The sequence below is a fragment of the Canis aureus genome, chromosome 26, assembly GCF_053574225.1.
Source record: "Canis aureus isolate CA01 chromosome 26, VMU_Caureus_v.1.0, whole genome shotgun sequence".
Lineage (NCBI taxonomy): Eukaryota > Metazoa > Chordata > Mammalia > Carnivora > Canidae > Canis > Canis aureus.
Window position 1 is genome coordinate 19,496,823 of NC_135636.1, and position 23,024 is coordinate 19,519,846.

Consider the following 23,024-nt stretch of genomic DNA (forward strand, 5'->3'; position numbering starts at 1 on the left):
GCAAGAAAATTTGTGCTGGGCTCAGGGTGGGGATTCAAGCCAATTTTGTAAGTCTCAAAGGACATAATGTAATGTTTGGTTATGAAAGCATTAAGCTAGCAAAAGCCTTGGCTGGCACTCAGCCAGGAGTCCAGTTTCCTCCAGTCCTTGTTGGCAAAGTAAAGGAACCTGACTCAACTGCCTGTAAAATGAGATCAGGAGAATCTGTCACACCACAAATATGGCCAAAACAAAGCAACGCTAGTCTCTAGCATGAGCTGCTCTGCCTCCTTCATTCCCTACCATCACGCAAGTTTCAACAGGAAAAATATCCAGTCTCAAATGGAAGGCACACCATGATATGTACAAGATAATCTTTGGGAACCTGGCAAGAAAATACTAGAACTTGTATTTCTATTCGTTTTGGTCTATGTTTTAAAATGTGTGAATTGCATTAATATAGGAGTGCATCCATACCATTTGTAACTGTTATTTTAAAGATGGTATGCATAATTATTTTTGCTAATGAACACTCAGGGAACAAAATGTTGGATATTATAGATTTGGAGGAGAAGGTGTTGTTTCAGGGCATCCACAAACTAAATCAGAGCATGCCTCTAGAGAAGGTTGGCAGAGTCAAAGTATCTGCTGGGCTCTGGATAAGCCATTAAGTTTTCCTACATGTCTCACAGCAGTTAGTTGCCTTTAGGACTGTGATGGGTTGAGAAATACTAAGATGAATTATGCAAGTTTCTTGGGGAAAAAAATCTGCTGAGAGAGAACATGATTACTTATAATATTAAATTGGCCTACACATCACTGCAAGCCATGATTCCTGGCAGATAAATATTGACACTTTCCTGATTCCTCTACCTCTAGCAGTTAAGGAGGTTCAAACTCACAATATTGTGTTTTGACATGAAAACAAGGAATGGATACTTAGTGTCAGGCAGTTTACATATGTTAATCCATTTGACCCTCCTTACAACTTTGTAAAATAATAGCTAATACTATTCTCATTTTACAGGAAAGGACCAGAGACTAGGCAATTTGCCTAATATCCCACAGCTAGGTAGGGAAAAACCAAAATTCAGATCCAGTTTCTCTTAATCTCAATACCATATGCTTAGGCTGTGGTTTTCCTGGTCTAGATAAAGATAAAGTTCTCCAAAGCTCTCAGATTTTGAAAAGATATTTTCCCCTGTGTTTTTGTAGCAAGGGAGAGGCACTTCCCACAGGCCTAATGTTTTGAAATGGAAGAAGGCATATTAAATGAACATCGAAATTCATCTTAGAAAGAGAAAGTGAGATCATTAAAACCCTGGTCACGGCATTTAATTGCTGACCCATGAATGATTTGTGGAGCTCTCTTTGACACTCAGCAACTGAATGTTGAATCAGAGAAATGATCATTGGGAAAAGTTAATTGTCCTCTCCATCTCATTAAACCAATTTTGTAAGACAATTCAAGAGAGTAGATGGCTATGCAATTTCCATGCATCATTTGTTTGCTAAGTCACTCAGCCCTGGATGCCATTTATTTTCCAATTCAAAGCTAAATACATGCATGGGGGAAAAAACTGAATCTAGAGCAAGGGTCCAGGAGGGTTTGATGAAAGGGGTCAGCAACCCCATTGGAAAGAGAGCATATCTCCCCTGAAGGTTTATGCACTTCAAAGCATGCTATTAAATGATAAGAAGGAGGAGGAAAAATGTAATTTCTCCAGCATAATTTTTGCAACCACAGAAATATCCTGCGCAAGTGGATCCTCACTTCTTTCCAGCTCATTCCTAAATGTACACTGCTGTGGCCTGTGATGAAATATGAAGAATGTCTAAGGAACCGTGTCTCCTGAAAGTTGCAGATAACAACCCATCAACTGCAAAAATCATATGTCTATTGTCGGAACAGTGAAGAAAAAACACAGGGAACTACAGAGGTGAGTGAAAAGTCAATTCAGTATGGTGAGTTTGGACACAAAACTACTAGTAAATTGCAAAAGAAAAGAGCACATCTCAACTGAATCATTTCCTGAGAGGCAATTATATGGGAGATTGGAAGGTAGGGTGTTTTTTTTTTTCTTTTGATAGGATAAAGTAATAGGAGGTTTATATTCACTGTCTAAAATTGTCTGATGAAGCATGTGAATAGTCTGTTGAATATTTGTAGCTTTTTATAGAGTCAATTCTGTTTCAATGACATTAAATAGGCAAAATACCGTTTTTAAGTTTGAAGTATTAGTAAGCAAATTAGAATAAAGCCACTAGAGTCAGCATGGAATGACCAAAGATGAGGAAACATTATAGAGGGGGAGACATTTGTCTTCCAAGCCTGACTTATTTATCCTCAAATATTTACCTTTAACATATATTTCCACTCTCCTTTATCCCCCAATACTGTTCAAACTGTCAGGTTTGCCTTTCTTTTCTTGATTCAGTAGCCTCAAAACCCTCCTTGTTCCAAGTGTCAACTGAAATAGTGGTAAGCTGTGCTTAATGAGCACTTTGTCATTTTTAGAGCCTCTGGGTGAATTGTTAACTTGACCTTGATCTGAAAGAAAATGTGATTGCTAATGTTCTTCATTGTTTCTCTGCACCTCCTACCCATCTTCCTCTTCCTGAGGGGATGAAAATTATTCTAAGTGCCATGCCACACAGTCCTCTCTCATTCTTTCTTCTCCTTTCTCTCAAATTCCACATTATTCCCTCCCATAATAGTATTTTTATCCTCCAAAAGTTTTCATTCATAGAAACGTAAGGTGCCAATTTATTAGGCACCTACTCTAGACCAGGTGCCAGGCCAGGCTCTCTAGCAGTGTAGAAGCAGATATGGAGGAAGAAGGGGAACTATTTCAGTATGTTTTCCCACTTCAAGGTTTGCAATAAACATCATTTTCTCAGCTGCCAAATGCAGAGTATTACCTGCCAGCTACTGCAATCTATGAGAAATGGCTAGAATTCATTAGATAGAATCATAGTGCTAGAAAAGATTGTAAGATGTCACTTCTGGTTTTATCAGTCTTTTGTGGTTTGGGAAATATATAGACTAGATTAGTACATACTTTTATATATACAGAAGACATAAACTGATAAAGAAGCCCCATTTTTTAGATATACAAAAGCTGAAAGAATTCACCTCTATCCAACAGACTCACACTATATGCAATCTTAATGGAACTCCTTTGAATAAATGAAAAATGATGCCAGACAGAAATATAGATCTACACAAAGGAATAAAGAACACTAGAAATAGTAACTACATGTGTAAATAAATAAGGATCTTTTATTTGTCTTTCTTTTGAGATTTCTTAAAAAGATAATTTACTATTTAGACAAAAATAATTACAACGTAATGTCAAGTTTATAACATGTATAAGTAAACATGTATGGCAACAATCATAAAATCTGGGATTTCAGAAATTGAAACATAGTATTTTACAATTCTTAAAATCTCTAAGTGGCATAATAACAATTGATAGCAGTATGATACACTTTGAAGATTCCTGCTATAAACCAGAAAGGGATTACTAAGCAAATAAAGCCAAAAATTATAAATGATAAGCCAACAAAGTAGATAAAATGAGTAAAAAAAAAAAAATAAATGCTCAATTTCACCAAATGAAGGGGGGAGTAGAGAACAAAGAACAGAAGAGACAAATGGAAAATGGATAGCACAGTGATAGTCCTATGACAAAGCATCCCAATCACCACACTAATTGCAAATTATTTAAAAACTCTAGTGTAAACGCAAAGAGTTTTAGATTGAAAAAAATCAAGACTCAACTATATGTTGTATACAGGAAACAAACTATAATTTAATACGAAATAACAAGTTTAAAGTAGAAGGATGACAAGGAGTATGCCATGCTAATCCTAAGCAAAAGAAAACTGGAGAATCTATATTAATATCAGACAAAGGAGATTTTAGAGTGAATAATATTACAGGAAAAAATATCATTTTACAATGGTAAAGGAGTCAATCTATCAAGAGGACATAATAACCTTAATTGTTTATGCACCCAGTAACAAATGTTTGAATATACATGAGTAAAAACTAATAGAACTGTAGGGAGAAAATGACTGATCCACAATTACAGTCAAAGTTTTCTCTATATCTCTTTCAAACAATGATAGAAGCAGTAGACAGAGAGCCAAAAGCAACATAGAAGATTTGAACAACACAATCACTCGACTTAAATAGCCTCACACATATATTGACAAATGATTTTAGGAATAAATGCAAACACAAATCAATGGAGGAAGGATAGTCTTTTTAATGAATGGTGCTGGTTCAATTAGATATGCAAGCAGAAAATAAACTTTGATGCATTCTCTTACTATAGATGTAATTTAACACAAAATGAACTGTAGACACCAATGGTAAACTTAAAGCATTATAAATTCTCGGAGAAAATCCGAGATTTTGGATTAGGCAAAGAGTTTTTACATAAGATGCCTAAAGCATGATTCATAAAAGAAACATTGATAAATTAGTCCTCGTCAAAAGTAAGAATTATTTTGTTCAAAAAACAGTGTTAAGGGAATGAAAAGATGAACCACAGACTGTCAGAAAATATTTCCCAATCACGTATATCTGATAAAGGATTTGTATCCAGAATAAGTAAATAACTCTCAAACTCAAATAAAAAGTAAACACCAAACCAAATAAAAATGGGCAAATTATTTGAACAGACACTTCACCAAAGAAGATATACAGAGGATGAATAAGCATATGAATTAGATGCTCACTATCATTAGTCATTAGAGAAATGCAAATTAAAGCTTATGAGATAGTGCCATACTTGTAAGAATTGCTAAAAATAAAAACCTAACTGTACCAAATGCTGATAAGGATGTGTGAAAACTGGAATTCTCATACTTTGCTGGTAGAATTTAAGTGTTTTAATGGCTATTTCTTAAAATGTGACATACACTTTTGGACAAATACTTAGGAGTGGAATGACTGGATTGCACTCCTAAGTATTTACCCAAGAGAAATGAAAGCATATGTCCATACAAGATATTGTACATGAATGTTCACATTTGTAATGGTCAAAAGCAGGAAAGAACCCAAATGTCTTTCAATATATGAATAGATAAACAAATTGTAGAATGTCCATACAATGGAACAAAGTTAACAGTAAAAGGGAATTATAGATGTACACAACAATATGGATGTATCTCAAAATAATTATGAGTGAAAGAAACCAGACTAAAAGAGTAAATGTATTATTTCATTTATGTAGGATTCTAGGAAAAGCAAATTCATCTATAGTGACAGTTTTCTGAGGAAGGCAAGGGGAGAAGAGGTAAGGAATGGATAAGGATTATAAAAACTCATGAAGAAACTTCAGGGGGTCATGGATATCTCACTCTTTGGATTGTGGCAATGGTTTCATGGCTGTATACATAGATTCAGAATTATAAAAAGAATATTATAACTGTGCATTTTTATGTTGATAATCAACTTGTTATAAAAAAACAAAAAGGACAATGAAAACAACACTTAAATTTCAAGGTTATTTTGAACAAAGGATAGGTAAATTCATATGAAAGACTTAGCACATATCCTGATCCATAATAAGTATTCAGTAAGTTACTATTATTATTGTATTATGAATTTCTCGATGAATCCATAGTCTTTTCTTGGGTTGAGGAATACTATGTTTTACCTTCTATTTCATGAAAGTTTGGAGAACATGTTGGAAAACTCTGTTATAATAAATGTAGATGGACTGCTGGCATAACCTCAAAATTGTAGATAGGGAAAAGAAAATGTAACAAGAGTAGATAAGATACATTAAGATGATGCCCCAGGTCTGATTTTGGTTCCTAAATCTAGAAAACTTACTGGATTTTGTGTGCTCTACTGTTAAGCATTTCAGTGGATATAAAACTCCCCCAGATTCTTTCAGAGTATAAAACCTGATTTAAATATGCAACCGCCAAATAAGTTGTCTGACGTTGGATTTCTCAGACATTTGAACACAACTAGCAACTGAATTGAGAACATGGATTCAGGTCCAGATACTTTGGGTAACCCCCAAGACACTGATAGTTGTTAAAAGTGATCTCAGGATTTACCCCAAAGATATAAATGCAGTGATCCAAAGGGGTACCTTCACCCCAATATTTATAACAGCAATGTCTACAATAGCCAAACTTATGGAAAGAGTCCAGATGTTCATCAACAGATGAATGGGTAAAGATGTGGTATATGTACATAATGGAATATTACTCAGCCATCAAAAAAAATGAAATCTGGGATGCCTGGGTGGCTCAGTGGTTGAGCATCTGCCTTCCGCTCAGGGCATGGTCCCAGGATCCTGGGATCAAGTCCCACATCAGGATCCCCTTGAGAAACCTGCTACTCCCTCTGCCTATGTCTCTGCCTCTCTCTGTGTGTCTCTCATGAATAAATAAATAAATAAGATAAAGTCTTTAAAAAGTGAAATCTTACCATTTGCAATGATGTGGATGGAACTAGAAGGTATTATGCTAAGCAAAATAAGTCAATCAGAGTAAGGCAATCATCGTATGATTGTACTCGTGGAATTTAAGAAACAAAACAGAGGTGCATAGGGGTAGCGTGGGAAAAATAAAACAAGACAAAATCAGAGAACTCTTAATCATAGAAAGAGACTCTTAATCATAGGAAACAAACTGACAATTGCTGGAGGGGAAGGGGGTGGGAGGATGGGATCACTGGGTGATGGACATTAAGGAGGGCACATGATGGAATGAGCACTGGGTGTTATATAAGACTGATGAATCAATCACTGAACTCTATCTCTGAAACTAACAATATATTATATGTTAATTAATTGAATTTTTTTTAAAAAAGGAAGAGATCTCAGGAAACACTAGTGGTGGAGTAGGGAAATAACCTAGAAAAGAGAAATCAGGCGCTACAGGTTACATTATCAAGCAAGTGACCAATGTGATCAGCTGCTGCTTAAGTTTGGCTGGCAGACTCTGAGAGGGAACGTAGAACATGCATTAAGGTTATGCCAACAGAGTGTCAAGAGAGGTTGTGTCTCTATGGTTCAACATCTGTTCCAACATTGGTTGGAGTTTGTGTCTAGAACATTATCCTTCCTCTGGCATTTCCGGTCTGCCCTGGGCATGGGCCAGAATTCAAGCTCACGGGCAGAGAGTAGCAGGTGTTTGCAATAAGCAGCCTTCACAGTGCAGGGGTGAGTCCCCAGGGGAGAAGAGCGGGCTCTCAATAGCTTCAGTTGCATAAATCATGCAGGAATGCAGCTTTCTTTTCTTTTTTTTTTTCCATCGCCTGCTAAATTATCTTTAAAGTCTTTCACAGCTGCCATTGAATGCATTGCTTCACCACTTTGGGGTGTATGACTTCAATTTGTTAGTGATGTCTTTGGGAAATGCTGGGAGGCTCAAGATGCAATGCAGCTGTGCCAGGCTTGTTATTAATGAAGAGACATTCATAAAGTATTTTATGAGTTGGATTATCATTGTATGGACTTCCTTCCTAAAGAAGCCAAATCACTGACGTGTCTATACAATTTGTCATGTGTTTTATCTTCAAAAAATAGTCGTTGGGTATTTAATACAACTCTGGTGATAATTTATTTTTCACTCTTTGTTACAGTTTCTGAGCACGACCGTGTGCCCATGTTCCATTTAAATTTTCTGAAATGATAGGTTTTATATGTGGAACTTGACTACAGAAAGATACCTCAGACCAAATCCGAGATCTTTCAAGAGATAATATGCTTTTTCTTTTTTAAACAGTCTTAACCAGTAACATAATTTTCCTTATCCCAAATGAGAAATCAATATAAATGATAGCTGGTCACAGAAACATGAAAATTCATCATTATCTAGTGACTATTACAGGAGGAATTTCCAAACCCAACTGAAAATTAGCTGCATTAAAATGTTGAGAATATGGGAGGAGTTCAAGTGTGACTTAACTATCACTAGCAGGAATACCATGAAAGTCTCAAACATCTAATGGGACATGGTCCTAGTTGATTGTCAAATTTCTCCCAATTCTAAGATTCTGTGATTCCTTATAATACCCACAGCACGTTCTGTTGCAAGGTGGCCTATATTAGTTATTTATGCGATGTAACAAATTACCCAAAATTTAGTGGCTTAAAACAACCAACGTGATTACCTCACAGATTCTGATGAAGTTTTGGAATATAGGTGAGGTTTGGTGGGGTGAAGTCTGGAGCCGATGACCAAGAAAGAATTCTTGAGACATCTTTAGTGCAAAATGGTGGTTTTATTGAAGCATGGAGACAGGACCCGTGGGCAGGAAGAGTGACTGCCCAGGGCCTGTGAGGGGTGGGCTGATTGTATACCTGGGAGTTGGGAGGGGTTTGGGGGTAGCATACTCTCTAAGAAATTTTGGAACCAGGGTTTCCAGGACCTTGAGGGGGCTAGCTATTGTTGGGAAAAGGTCACTTATTACTGTCTAATAAAACCTTAGTCATGAGATCCTTCCAATGTATATCTGTGGGCCATGTGCTTGGGGCATGATTGCCAACATGTATCTTGGGTGTTTAGAGATAAAGGAAATTTCTAAAGGAATTTTTATATGTTAACGTAGACTTACAGGATCCTGGAGGTCGGGCTAAGATTGCCTTTTGCCCTTAGCAAAATATAAACATCAAGGCAGTTGAGTCCGTAGAGGAATGTCCCTCTGCCTGTTTCAAGGACTTGTCAATGTGCTGCCCCAGGCTTGTGCTTTGTCCTCAGCTCGCCCTGTTCCCCCATCAGATTCTGTAGATCAGAAAACTGGGTGTGATTTAGCTGGGGTCTTCTGTCTCAAGATTTCTCCCAGAGCTGCTGCAATGGTGTTAGGCTGGAGTCAACTCAAGACTCCACTGGGGGAGAGTTTGCCCATATGATTCTTGGCAGGATTCAGTTCCTCACAGGAACTGAATGCCAGAATTCAGTAGCTGAGCTGAGTTCTCCTTGAGTTGTCACATGGCATCTCTCTAGGGCAGTTTAGAACATGGCCTTGGCTTGCATTAGTGAGCAGGAGAGAGTCAGAACAAGCAAAATGAAAGCCAGTCTTCTCTAACATATCTTGGAAGTGATATCCTATCACCTTTGACATATCCTATTTTCTGGAAGCAAGTCATTAAGTCCAGCCTACATTCAAGAATAGGGTAATTACATAAGGCATGGAAACCCATAATGAAAGAGGACCCCTGGGAGGCATTTCAGAGCCTAGAACATGAACCTGAAACTCTCCTGAGACAAAGCATAGCTTTTCCTATGTTGCCCCAGAATCTTATATTTTTATATACTTTCTAGTAAAGGGCATTCCATCTCCTGATCCCCTCCAGCAAATTATGTGAAATGCAAATGTATTTCACAGGAAAGTTATGTACCAGAGCAGCTGTGATAATCCAGGAATATAAATCATCTTTAGATTCAATACACATGTAGTAAAGGCTATTTAATTTTTCTTTGGGGATTGAAGGGTAGAGAAGAATATTTAGTATTTCAGAAGTATCCAGAACACAAAAGGGACTACCACAGGAGAAAAGGTCTGCACAGTGACCCTGAGTACGTTGGGGAGAAGATGAAACCCCACAAGGGAACACTGAGGGAAGGAAGACGGGTTTTTGTCTAGGGCAGTCCTGCCATCACAGTTTTCAGGAGCATCAGTTTTTTGAAACCACACATTGACCATATCCTTCTTTTGCTTACAAGTTTCTTTTTGCTTTCTCTCGATACATAGATTGCTGAGGCCACTTTCAGGTAATTAACTGGAACAATGGAAACCTGAGTGAGGTAGAAGGGCCCAGAGTGCCCCCTTTCCCCTGGTTGAGTACAACAGGCCCATTAGGTGACCCAGCAGACAGTGTGTGCTTTGCTGTCCTGCCCACTGCTCCATTGCAGTGTATTCAATAAACTTCTATCTTCTCTGTTCTGTCTTGGATGAATCCTTTCACCTCCCGGACCACCACCCTCCACAAGATGTGGTCACCCCACACTGGTGGTGCCTGACATCCGATTGGGAGACCCCATATACACAATCAAAACATTTTAGTCCTCTCAGAGCTCTCTCTATGTGCTTTTTCAGCCTATTCTGCAATGACATATGCTCCTTTGTTCCATTTCAGTAAAATTGACCTAAGGAAATGAGAAACCCCCCTGATCAAGAAAGCCCTTCCCTCTGTGTCTACTTATTTGCACCCTCTTAGCTACATTCAGAGTCTCACTATGAATCTTTCTATGTCACCAACCCTCAAACTGCCATGGTTTTTGTAGCTTATCCTATTAATTTGAAACTTAATGGTGTACCATCCCAAAGCCTCTCATTTATTATTGCTCTTTGTCAATTTATAACATATCTTTTTGATGTTTATGTCTCATTTCCCTACATATGCTTGAAATTTTTTTAAGGGGAAAAAACTTCTATATTTTTTCTGTAGTTTTAGAGTTTCACGTATTGATGGTCTTTGATGCGAAGTTTAGAAATAGGTCAGTTAGCGCAGCCTGGGTGGCTCAGTGGTTTAGCACCTGCTTTCAGCCCAGGGCGTGATCCTGGAGCCCCAGGATCGAGTCCCACATTGGGCTCCCTGTATGGAGCCTGCTTCTCCCTCTGCCTGTCTCTGCCTGTGTCTCTGTCTTTCTCTCTCTGTGTGTCTCTCATGAATAAATAAATAAAATCTTAAAAAAAAATAGGTCAGTTAAAATAAACATACAAAACAAAACAAAAATACCTTATGCAGTCTTTGGCATAGCTAATGTGGATCTACACTCCTTAACACTACATTAGAGAAGATCAAATATTTTTAAGCTTGACATCTTACAGATCAGCTGTATCATACCTATTTGTCATACAGTGTTCTCCAGTGCACACCCCACTCCCATGCTCAGTACAGAACTTAATAGCCATGAGTGCAGGGACTTCCTGTTTGGTTCAATGCTTTCTCCCAGAGCCTAGAATAATGGGACTGGCACATTATAGGTCCTCAATAAACGTTGTTAGATAAATGAAGATCATAATTCACTGTTGCCAAATATAAATTCCTGATATTTATAAGTGACATTATTTTTATTTTTTAGGTTTATTTTTTTTAATAATCTCTACAGACAACATGGGGCTTAACTCACAACCCCAAGATCATGAGTCCCATGGTTTTCTGACTGACCAGCCAGGTGCCCCATAAGTGGCATAATTTTTACATTTAAGAGTGACAAACTAAAGAAATGAAAGCACAAACATATCTATGAGAATTCCATATATAAATTAGGTGGTATCTCCTATCAGTGAGGTAATTAAATATTCATCAAATGATACTGGGACAACAGATTTACAGATTTTCCAACTTCCCACTCACAACTCAAAAAAATTGATTCCAGATGGATTAAAATCTAAATAATATCAACAAAATCTGAAAAAAATGAAGGAATATGTCTGTGACTTTGGGAAAGTCCTTAAAATGTTAGTGAGAAAAAATTCAATAAATTTTAATCTTCAGTTTTAAAATTAACTATTAAAATAATTATAGAATATATCATTATTAAAGTTAAAAGACAAATAATAAAATAGAGAAAATCATAACACAAATTCAATAGATATCCAGGACATGTAAATAACTTTTTTAATTCATCAAGAAAATACTTTTATAACCTATAGCTAAAAGATAAACACTATAATAACCTTCAACAAAACCACTGCATTTCTTCTTTCATAAACATAGAATTCCAAGGCAGGAAGTGGAACTGACCAATAACTATATAGAAGATATGTTCAGTTGTACTCATTACCCAGGGCACTGAAAATTCAAACAAATTTGATGCAATGATTTGTATCGACTTGGCAAAAATTGAAATGTTTGTTCACCCGAAGTGTTGGCAAGGGTGGGAGACACATTAACTTTCATGCATGACTGGTGAGAATAATGTAGTACAGCCATTTGGAGGAGAACTTGGCAGGATTTCCTAAAAATTAAAATTTGTGCCCCCTTTAACCAAATAATTCTGCTTCCGGTTTTGTTGAAAAAACATGACAGTTGTGCAGAGAGGTACATTTAAGGAATGGTTAAATAAAACTGGTTAAATCTCTCCTATGAAAGAACTAAATACGACAGTTAAAAAGAAATTAGTTGTTCTGTATGTTCTAACAAGGAAAGATCTCTAAAACATTTCTATGTGTCCCATACAACAGTAATACAACCATATGAAATCATTCTTATACCGAAGGTCCCCACATATTTCCAATTATATATTTCTCTTAGGGAATTTAGAAAAGACGAAATGCAAATGGCCAATAACTATATGAAAATATGTTAAACTACACTTGTTACCTATACTTTTGTAAGTGCATGAATGCATACACACACACCCATACACACATACACTCATATATACACATAGCAAAAGAGATGTCCGGATACACTGGGAAGGAGCTGGGATTGGATTGATATGTGCTTTATAATAATAATAATAATAGTAATAACCATATATACTACTCTATATGTAATATTTATATTGGTCTCTGCCCTCAGTTTCTGACACACAGAGCTCCTAAAACCTTGTAAATTCCTAAGTGGTAGGAGCACTAAGAGCATATTTTGTTCTAATATTTGGCCTTTGAGCCTGGTTCCTAACACAGGGCTCCTAAAATCCTCGTAAGTTCCTAGATGATAGGAATGCCTTTTGTTTTAATGAAGCACCTCTGGGTGGGCTTCTGGATGGTCCTGGATGAGGGCTGGTCACCAGAAAGGAAATGCCATGCTTAGAAGCTTGAAATTTTCATCCCTACCTCTCATTCTCTGAGAAGAGAGAAGGGCTGGACATAGAATTAATAATTGATCATGCCTATATGAGGATGCTTCCTTGAAATTCCAATAGTATGGTGTTTGGAGAGCTTCCAGGTTGGTGAACACATTATGTACTGGTAGGGTAACACATCCCAACTCCACAGGGACAGAAGCTCCCGTGCTTGGGATCCTCCCAGATCTTGCTTTATGTATCTCTTCATCCGGATATTCATTTGTATCCTTTATCATATCCTTTAATAAGCTCATAAACATTAGTGTTTCCCTGAGTTCTGTGAGCCAGTCTAGCAAATTAATCAAACCTGATGAGGGGGTCTTGGGAAACTCCTATTTGTAGCAAAATCAGATGAAAGTTGTGGGTAACCTTGGGAACCTACTACTTATGATTGGCATCCGCAGTATGGTGGGAGCAGTTTTGGGGACCGAGCCCTTATGTCCAGGTAGATAGTATCATAATGGAGTTAAATTGTAGGACACCTAGCTGATGTTGTGGAGAATTGCTTGGTATGCGGAAAGACCTCCATGCATTTGTTGACCAGAACTGTCAGAAGTGAAGTGTCAGCCGTGTTAAAGTACAGGAGGCATATAGAAAGGAAAACTGAAATTTTTTCCAATACACTATTCAAAAGAGCTTTTGTTTTATTTGCTATTCTAATCACAAAATCTGGCAATGGAATTCATGTATTAATCCACATGACAAAAATAAATTAAATTAAATTAAAAGCCATAGGGGAATATAAATGAATAAATTAATTGGAAGTGTTACTCCTACTAAACAAATTTAGAAATCCCTGTTGCTCATTTTCCTCCCAGGCTTTGCCTATGGGAGATTAGACAGGCATTTCCAGAAAGCCGGAAAGATATGTATGCTCATGACACTAGATTTTTTCTTCCCCTAGTGTTTAAGGCTCTTGATAACTCCCTGTTCATGATTCTGACTTCAGTCAGTGGTCTCCTGGGGCTAGACAGACACAGGAATGCAGCTGGTTGACTTCTCTGAGAGTCAAAAGAAGTTCATAACCAGTGTCCTCCAGCAGAATACACACTGCCTGGTAATTAACTAAAAAATTGATAATTTTCAAAAATGGAACCTAGAACACCATTTTTTCAGTTGAAGATCTATTTTTACATCTTTGTATAATAAAAGAATGTCTTTCAATGACAAAAATTTATCCTGGGTAATGACTTAGTTCCCAGTATTCTTATCGTTTGCCAGAATAAAAATAAAAACAATCAGTGATAAGCTTTATTTTCATTCTGGAAATTATCATATGCATTTTTAAAGGCTTTTGCATGAAATATTGAACCCCTCTAAAAATGTAGGCCAGATCTACTATTTAAGCATCTGAAAAGTTACTGCTCCTCCTAACCTAACCACGGATAGTTGCCCATGGTTGGGTAACCTCGGTCTTGTTTGTTTGTTTGTTTGTTTGTTTGTTTTAATCATTTTTTGTCAAGTGTATTATCAATTGTTGGGAACTGGTTGATACTAGTTCTCAAGTCCTTAGATGTTTGAAATCAATTCCTTAAATATTGCTTTATGACTTGCATTCTTTTGTAATGTTTCATATTTTCTAAATATGTTAGGTATGTGCTTTTAAATATACTGCTGTGCTTCAATTCTTTTTTTCTTTTTTAAGTTTTTTTATTTATTTATGATAGTCACAGAGAGAGAGAGAGAGAGAGAGAGAGGCAGAGACACAGGTAGAGGGAGAAGCAGGCTCCATGCACCGGGAGCCCGACGTGGGATTTGATCCCTGGTCTCCAGGATCGTGCTCTGTGCCAAAGGCAGGCGCCAAACCGCTGCACCACCCAGGGATCCCTCAATTCTTTAAAATAATGATAATGGATTCTTTCCATATATCAATGGCCACTTTAGTGAGTGGGAAGAAAAGTGATTTCTAATAATATTACCAAAAATTAAATCTCTTTCTACCTTTGGAATCTATCTAGGAAATTCCTTCCTTCTCTCTCCTTCTCTTTTAAGTTCTCTCTTACTCTGCCTCTGTCTTTTTCACTTTAGGTCTGAGTCTGAAATATAGAAATTGGTATCGCCCTATATTCAAAATTCTTGAAAGTGAAAGGATGTGCTAATGCCTAATTGTTTCTATAGTTGCCAAGTTTGGCTCAAAGTAAAATCATTAAGGGGATAAAAGGGGAAGAGATTATATAATAATCATTTTAGTTTTGAATGTAGACATCAATTGAAAGGACACTCCATTAATTAATAATTATGCATCTGGAGAATTTCCAGAAATATAACTTAGAAAAGGCCCAATCAGCGAGGACTAAAGAGGCAGGCATCTTTTCTAAGCTTGAGTACATGCCCTTTCTCCAAAATGGCTGCTTCTAGTTGGTATTTATAAAGTTTACCAAAGTAGAAGACATAAAACTTACACTACACGATAAAGAAAATGTGTTTCAAGGCCTCTCGGCTATTTATAGCTTTGGCAAAATCACAGTCATCTGAGTTATATCAAAAGAAAAAGCCAGGAACTGACTAACCTTGGTTATCTCTTCCAAGTATGCAATAGGCCTGCTTCTGATAAATTCCACTCCGAAACTTTTATTTTAAAAAATCCCTGCAGGTCTACAGACTGTTAGCTTTGTGAATTGCACACAAATTACCCATGTTCTTACTCTGAGCTCTGATAATGAACAATGTGTGTTTATATTTGTGTAAAATTAGAAACAATATACTCATGGTGGAATTCACTTTTTTTTATTCTACAGCCTTTCCTGCCTAAAATTGTACAGGAGGTCAAGAACAACAGTCTTGTCATGTTTGTCTTCCTGTCCCCAGTACTTGGCACTGTGCCTGGCATGAGGTGGGTACTGAGCAAAGAACTGGTTATCCATTAATGTTGAATATGCATTATTCATATACATTCATGTAAATGTATTATTATGTGTTGTGTCTGTTTTTTTTAGTGAATGTAGGATAAACTTCAAATTTATGGGTGGAAACATGGGACCATATCTACAATGGGGCTAATTTTGCAACCTAAATCAAACCTTTCAGTGCTCTGCAGGTTATCTAATCTTCACTGAACCTGCCATTTGCTTTTCTCTGCCAATCCAAAGCCCGGGGTGATAACAATGGTTTTTTAAAAGTGTGTTTTAGGGGATCCCTGGGTGGCTCAGCGGTTTAGCACCTGCCTTTGGCCCAGGGCGCAATCCTGGAGTCCCGGGATCGAGTCCCACGTCAGGCTCCCGTGGAGCCTACTTCTCCCTCCTCCTGTGTCTCTGCCTCTCTCTCTCTATGTCTATCATAAATAAATAAATAAATCTTAAAAAAAAATAAAAGTGTGTTTTAAATATTGGTCATTTAGACAAATTTTTAATACTCGAAGGTGCTGTAAGAAGGGAATCACTTGGTTTCTCAGAGCTAATCACAGATGGAGAAGATGAACAAATTTGTATAGGGAGCACTGGATCTCCTGGGAGGAAGGAATCCAAACATTTCCTACTAAGTGAGGTTCAAAATTAGAGAGATTCATTCACAAATCTGAACCACAGTGACAACCCCTAAGACCTAGTAGCAAAGAAGGACTACAGAAAAGTTGGAAGTTATAAGTCTGCAGAGACATGGATTCAAAGTTCAGCTCCAATATTAGAGTGTAGCAGGGGATTGGGGTGGGGGGGGGTGGGAAATCTATGATTCTGGGCTGAGTTATTTTAAAGAATAGAATTGAGTCTTCCTCAAACTGGAGAAGCCACTGTGCATAAACAGAAAGGACTAGTCACTGAGAATTCTAATAGCCAGAATTTGTCTCTTCTCAACTGATCTTGCCAAGCCAAGAATGTTTTCAGCTATGGTTTTAATGGTAGCAGCAGAACAGCAATCTCTCGTTGGCAAGTTTCTCCCCAACCAGCAAGGATCCTTTCACTAGTGTGGATAGCATCTCACTTGCCTATGGAACATCTTTCTGCAGAGACGATCAGCTGAAGCCATGGTGGACCCTAGAAACTCTGTTCCATGGCAATCTCAGTGTCCACCAAAGAGCAGCCAGTAGCACATCTGTCCCTCCATCACTCTGGGGCTAATGGTACTGGGAAAAAGTGTTTGGGTAAGAACCTAAGAGAACACCAACTCCCTCCTGAACTCAGTTCTACCTTGAGCAAAATCTAGTACCAGTCAAGCTATCACCCTACCACCCATGGTTATATCACAATTAGGAGACAGCAGCTTCTATTGGTAGCCAGCAGCACCCCTCCAACACTGTGAGGCCAAATGTACTGGATTGCTCTCTGTTCTATAGTTATGAGCAGAGATTTCTGGTCTCTCATAGAGCTGAAAAGAGGAATAAACTCCCCTTCAGAACGTGTATTTTATTGACAACTGGGGAATAAAATACAACAGTCGGAAGACTGATTGAAGAATGTAGTTGTTCCATAAGTAATATCAAGTTACCAGGGCTCAATGGTTGAGCATCTGCCTTTGGCTCAGGTTGTGATCCTGGAGTCCTGGGATCGAGTCCCACATCTGGCTCCCCACAGGGAGTCTGCTTCTTCCTCTGCCTATGTCTCTGCCTCTCTGTGTTTCTCATGAATAAATAAATGTTATCTTTAAAAAAATATTGAGTTACCAATTTAATAACCATATGATAGTTTTAAAAATTGACCATGTTAGTAAATCTTATCAAAAGAGCTACAAGAAAAATTGTGACAGTATATAAGCATGTATGGTAGATGAGTTCTGTTAATGTCCCAAATTTTCCACACTTCCTGGCAGGCACACACCTTGGGAGTGCTTTCTTACACTGATTCTGGCTTTGTTCAGGTGGTATTTTTGACCCCAGCAGAGCTTTGAAAAAGCTCTTGGGTATTTTCACTTTATTTCCTGGGCCCCTGCCACTACCACATGAATGTATTTGGATGAGCCCACGGAAGCATGAGGTATGTGGCCTGGATCTGAATTGTCCCACTGAAGCTATGATAGATCATGCGGTCCCCAGTCAACCCAGAAATTGACAGCAGACACAGGAATGAAACTGAGCAAGATCAGCAGAACCACTAAGGTGAACCGTACACCCATGGGAAATAACAAGTGGTTGTTGTTTTAAGCTTTTAATTATGGTGCAATTCAATGTGTCAATCATTACTATTGATAACAACATCTGTTTATGGTTTTATATTTTTATCTCTTTATTAAAAATCATTCCAAATTTTCAGGTAGTAAAGGCTATATTCTTATCTTATAGTTTTACCTTTTTTTTTTTTTTAAAGCTAGTCTTTACCTGGTTTTGTTGTGTCTTCTTATAATGTGAATTATGGATTGCTTTTTTCCATATAGAAAACCAAATATCATCCTTCCCTCACAAATTTCACATCCTTTTTATTTCCTTATATCAATGCTTCATGCATGATTTTATTTTCTTTTGTTTTATCCTATTGATCTATTTATTTAGGCATCATTACTATATTATTTTTTAAAAACATTCTTTTAATTATTACAGCTTTATTATGAATCTTGATAATAAACAGGCATGTTATCTTTCTTTGTTTTAAAAATGGTCTTGGAAAAAATAAGGTCTTGGTTATTCCTATACTTTTCCTCTTCTATACAAGTTTTAGAATGAGTTTGTCAAATTCTTTGATAAATTTTGTTTACTATTTTATTGGAATTGACTGCATTCTCTTCCTTGGCTAGAAAGGAGAGAACAGACATCTTTTATATTGAGTTCTTTCATCCAGAATATGATATATCTCACCATTTAATCAGGCCTTTCTTTTGGTTCTTTAATCATTTCTTAAAACAAATTTTCTCCAAAAACAGCTTACACAGTTTTTTTTTTTCACAGTTTTTTTCAAAGATTTTACTAGGTACCTAGTAGTTTTTGTTACCACTTTGAATCATATCTTTAATAAATATACTTATAATTGGTTCCAATCCTCTATTTGGGTAAGTCTGGGCTCTTACAATATTGGGTTACAAAAATGGGAAAGAGACATTTCCTGTTTAAGGTATTAAATCTCTTCAGTTTGACCCAATTTTCTGGTATGAAAATACTGATTTAACATAATCTCTCCTATTAACTTGGCAGAAACAGATAAGAATTGTTCCATGAAAATGTGAATGCAATGAGTATCACTTTAATTTATTGCTAAAATTAAATTAGAATTTGTTTAGGCCTTCTCTAATGGAGAGCGTATCAAATTTTTGTGGCTTTATGTTGCCTCCTATATCTGAGCATTCCAGACCTGTGAATCTCAGACTTCTACTACTTCATAGACAAAAATCTTAATGTCTTAAACTCTAATTTGGCTCTTCCTACTGTTTCACCTTGATGAAAAAATGCACCCATTTGTGAGATCTCTTTTTCCTTGTTGATTCTGTTCGGCCATGCTGTGTTGGGATTCTCTTGGCCCTGCAAAGGCCTATCTCTTTCTATGCTCAGGATCTCTTAGCTAAGGCCTCCATAACAGCCAGTCCTTTTCTCCAAAGGTCTTCTCACTGCAAAAGTGATTAGCTGCATGAATCTGCCTCTTAGAAACTCCAAAACAGGGGTGCCTGGGTGGCTCAGTCGGTTAATGCTGGGCTCTTGATTTTGGCTCAGATTGTGATCTCAGGGTCATGAGATTGAGCCCTGTGTCAGGCTCTGCTCTCCTTCTGCCCCTCTCCCTGCTCTCTCTCTCTCTCTAAAATAAATAAATAAATCTTAAAAAAAAAAAAAAATTCCAAGACCTTTTCCCCTATTTGTTAGAGAGAGACAAGGAAAACTAATACCACTCTCCCTTTTCAGCCCTCTGAGAGTTTATGAGATTCCCATCAAACATCAAGGCCCAAGTGGACAAGCCTGACCTTAGATATGCTAAAGACTGGTCCATCTTTCCAGAAGGTGCACTCATTCTTGATAAGTCACATTTCCTCATCTCAGCTTTTGATTCCTTATCTCAGCTTTTGGTTCCTCATGCCCAGAGACAAGCCTGGGATCATCTTGCTGCAATATACACACTCGCTTGCGTGCACACATGCACACACACACACACACACACCTACACACACTCTGACAAATTGAATTCTCTATGGGTCTTCTGTCCAGTTTTATTTTTCCCCATTCTCACTAATGATAAGTGATTTGAAACATTTTATAAACAGAACCTAAAATTTGAAAAGATTAGCATAAAATTTTTGAGACAATAGACCAGTGTTCAAAGAAAGTTTATGCTTGTTGGAGATTGATTTTTGTGTCTACCCAGAAATATCTATTCATTCTTTTTTTTATATTTGGAAAATGTTTGTGAAATATTTGTGAATCACTGGCATCAATGATCTCATGTCCTTTACCTAAAAATCTCAAACCAATTCAAAGTGTTGTTACTCTTTTAACAGAAGAGGGAATTGAGACTTTAAAACTATTTGCACAGGGTCCATTAGATTTAAGCAGTAAAATAAGAATATAAACCCATGTCTCTCAGATTATGAGGTCCATGCACATAGCTATTATGTTACAATGTTTCTTCTGCTCATATATTCTGAATTATAAAGCATAAATATACTAAAAACAAAAATTATTTATTTTTTGTATTAGGACCTTATTTGTACAGAACTGAGTTGTGACACTCTAAAGAGTAGCCTACTTTTGTGGCTATATTATTTATTTAACTTATTTAAAAACTGTGTCATGTATTCATCAGCTAACTAGCCAAAACAAAAGCTAAAATTTTGATAATAACCTCTCTAAATATGATCCCTTCCCACCGCACTCTTACATCTCATCACTGTGGATAAGCATTATCCTGAATCCTATGTTCTTAATTTCCAGTGGTTTCCTCTGCCTTACCCAATATCTAAAAGATCTTAACCTATAGTTGTTTTTAAGCTTTAACACATTTTTTTATTTTAATATAAAATATAATGAAAGTGCTTTCTAAGAATACAGAAAGCAAACATGAATGAGAAAATCATGTCATGATTATTGAGAAATTCTTCATCAAAAATAATTTTATTTTTTCTTACTGCACTGGCTATTACGATTCAGGTGAAAGTAATGATAGTAGAGATGTTTATAATTAATTTTATAGAGGGTATTCATATGTTCCTCCATTTAGGATGATGTTTGGTCTAGGTTTATTTTTATTTTTTATTTTTTAATTTTTTTAGATTTATTTTTAATTGACAAAACTTAAATTTTCCTTCCACTCCTTCTTTAATGAGTTTTTTAAAATAGATATTTAATTTAATTTATTTGACAGAGAGAGAGCCAGAGAGCACAAGCAGGGAGAATGGCAGAGGGAGAGGGAGAAGCAGGCTTCTTGCTGAGCAGGGAGCTGAATGTGGCGCTTGATCCCAAGACCCTGAGATCATGACCTATAACCTGAAGGCAGGTGCTTAACTGACTAAGCCACCCAGGCATCCCTATGAATGTTTTTTTTTTAAATCATGAGTGGGTATATATTTTGTGAGTGCTTATTCTACAACTATCAAAATTACTATATATTTTTCTCTTAATCTGATTAAATATATTTATATATTGTCATAGCTTGCATTCATCTTGGTCATGACATATCATTTTTTAATACACTGATTCAATTTGAATACACTTTGTTTAAAATATTTGCATCTATAATCAAAAGCCAAATGGGTCTGTACATTTTCTATTTTGAGCATTCATAACAGAATTTACCAAAATGTGCCCTTGGATATTAGGCTTTAAAGATGCCCCACACAATACAGGTTACAGAATCACTTTAGTACAATAATTTTGTATTTAGCTTTACCCATCTTAGGGATTTACAACATACATTAACAGTGTGAAAAAGTCCTGGGGTAAAAACATGTACTTAATTCTGTTTCCCAATCCAGTTTGACTCCAAAACTTTCTTTTTCCTAAACAGTGTCCTGTTGAGAATATAGGGAATTGCTGAGTTAGTGGGAACAGAATACTTTAGAAAAGATATAAAAGGGTTCCTTTGACCTTTATGAAGTCCTATTTTTGGTGCCATGGGGGACACCCCATCAATGAGTGCAAAATTGTCAATTTGCTTTGTTTTAGCCTAGGCATAAAATCCTGATGTTCAGTATATATTTTATGATAGTCACACAGAGAGAGAGAGAGAGAGAGGCAGAGACACAGGCAGAGGGAGAAGCAGGCTCCATGCACTGGCAGCCCGACATGGGATTCAATCCCGGGTCTCCAGGATCGCACCCTGGGCCAAAGGCAGGCGCCAAACTGCTGTGCCACCCAGGGACCCCTGATGTTCAGTATTAATAGCAGTATACTTTTGCAGAAAGTTCATTTTATGCCATTTTATCTTGATCAGGGAGCATAGTCCAAATCCAGTTAAGTCAAATAGGGTTTCTTATTTAATCAAGACAGCTGGTCAATGTAGCACAACTAACCTCAAATAATGAATGGACATAGAGGCAAGTTTTATCAGGTCCAGTATGCTAGAATTACACACTAGTATATGTAATAGGAGTGTTGTTGTTCGAACATCTGTAAACCCTCAGATTGCCTATAGTGGTTCTGGGCGCCCATGCCTCTGATTTATGTGTTTTGCTCCAACAACTCATACCTATAATTTTCCTCAAAGGACTACTGCTAGACTATTTCACTGGGTTCTTGGAGAGTCAGAAGTAACTGGGTTTTCATGTTTCCCTAGAGGCAATCTGTAGCAATGACTGACAGGCCCAGGAGTATAATAAGAACCACTCCCTTTGTCTTAAGCAGGGAAAAAACTCTAATTTGTGACTCACTCCAGAGCTCCTAATGGGATCAGATCAAGGACAAAACTTCACCTGAAATCATACCATTGCTTAGCTTTCTCCCTTTCTTTATTCTGTTTCTACCACCTTCTTACTAGCTTCCCCTGGGAATGCCTACTTAATAAATCATTTGCATATGTACACTGGTCTTAGGGTTGCTTCTGGAGAAGACAATTTAAGACACCATGTAATATGTCGAGTATCATTAACTAATAGGATTCAGTATCAGTGCTCAGTTTTTTAGCCCTCTGTCATTTGTTGATACCATGGCTTAATCTGAGAAATATTCTTGATCAGGACAGAAATATAAGGACCTTTTTTGTTTTCTTTTGTTTTAAAGATTTTATTTATTCATGAGAGACAAAGAGAGAGAGAGGCAGAGACACAGGCAGAGGGAGAAGCAGGCTCCATGCAGGGAGCCTGATGTGGGACTTGATCCGGGAACTCCAGGATCACACCCTGGGCGGAAGGTGGTGCTAAACTGCTGAGCCACAGGGGCTGCCCTATAAGGACCTTTGTGACTGGTTTTCCTGTCACTAGGGGAAAAGAAA

The 23,024-nt window shown here is 37.2% G+C and overlaps 1 long non-coding RNA gene across 1 annotated transcript in view; it reads left to right on the top strand.

Annotated features, from left to right (window-relative positions):
• Positions 1-23,024, top strand: part of LOC144297970 (uncharacterized) — a 64,512-nt gene that overhangs the window by 26,753 nt on the left and 14,735 nt on the right. The window contains exons 2-3 of the long non-coding RNA XR_013364921.1: positions 1,727-1,919; positions 15,495-15,589. This is a non-coding gene — a long non-coding RNA (uncharacterized LOC144297970). The remainder of the gene's footprint in view (positions 1-1,726; positions 1,920-15,494; positions 15,590-23,024) is intronic.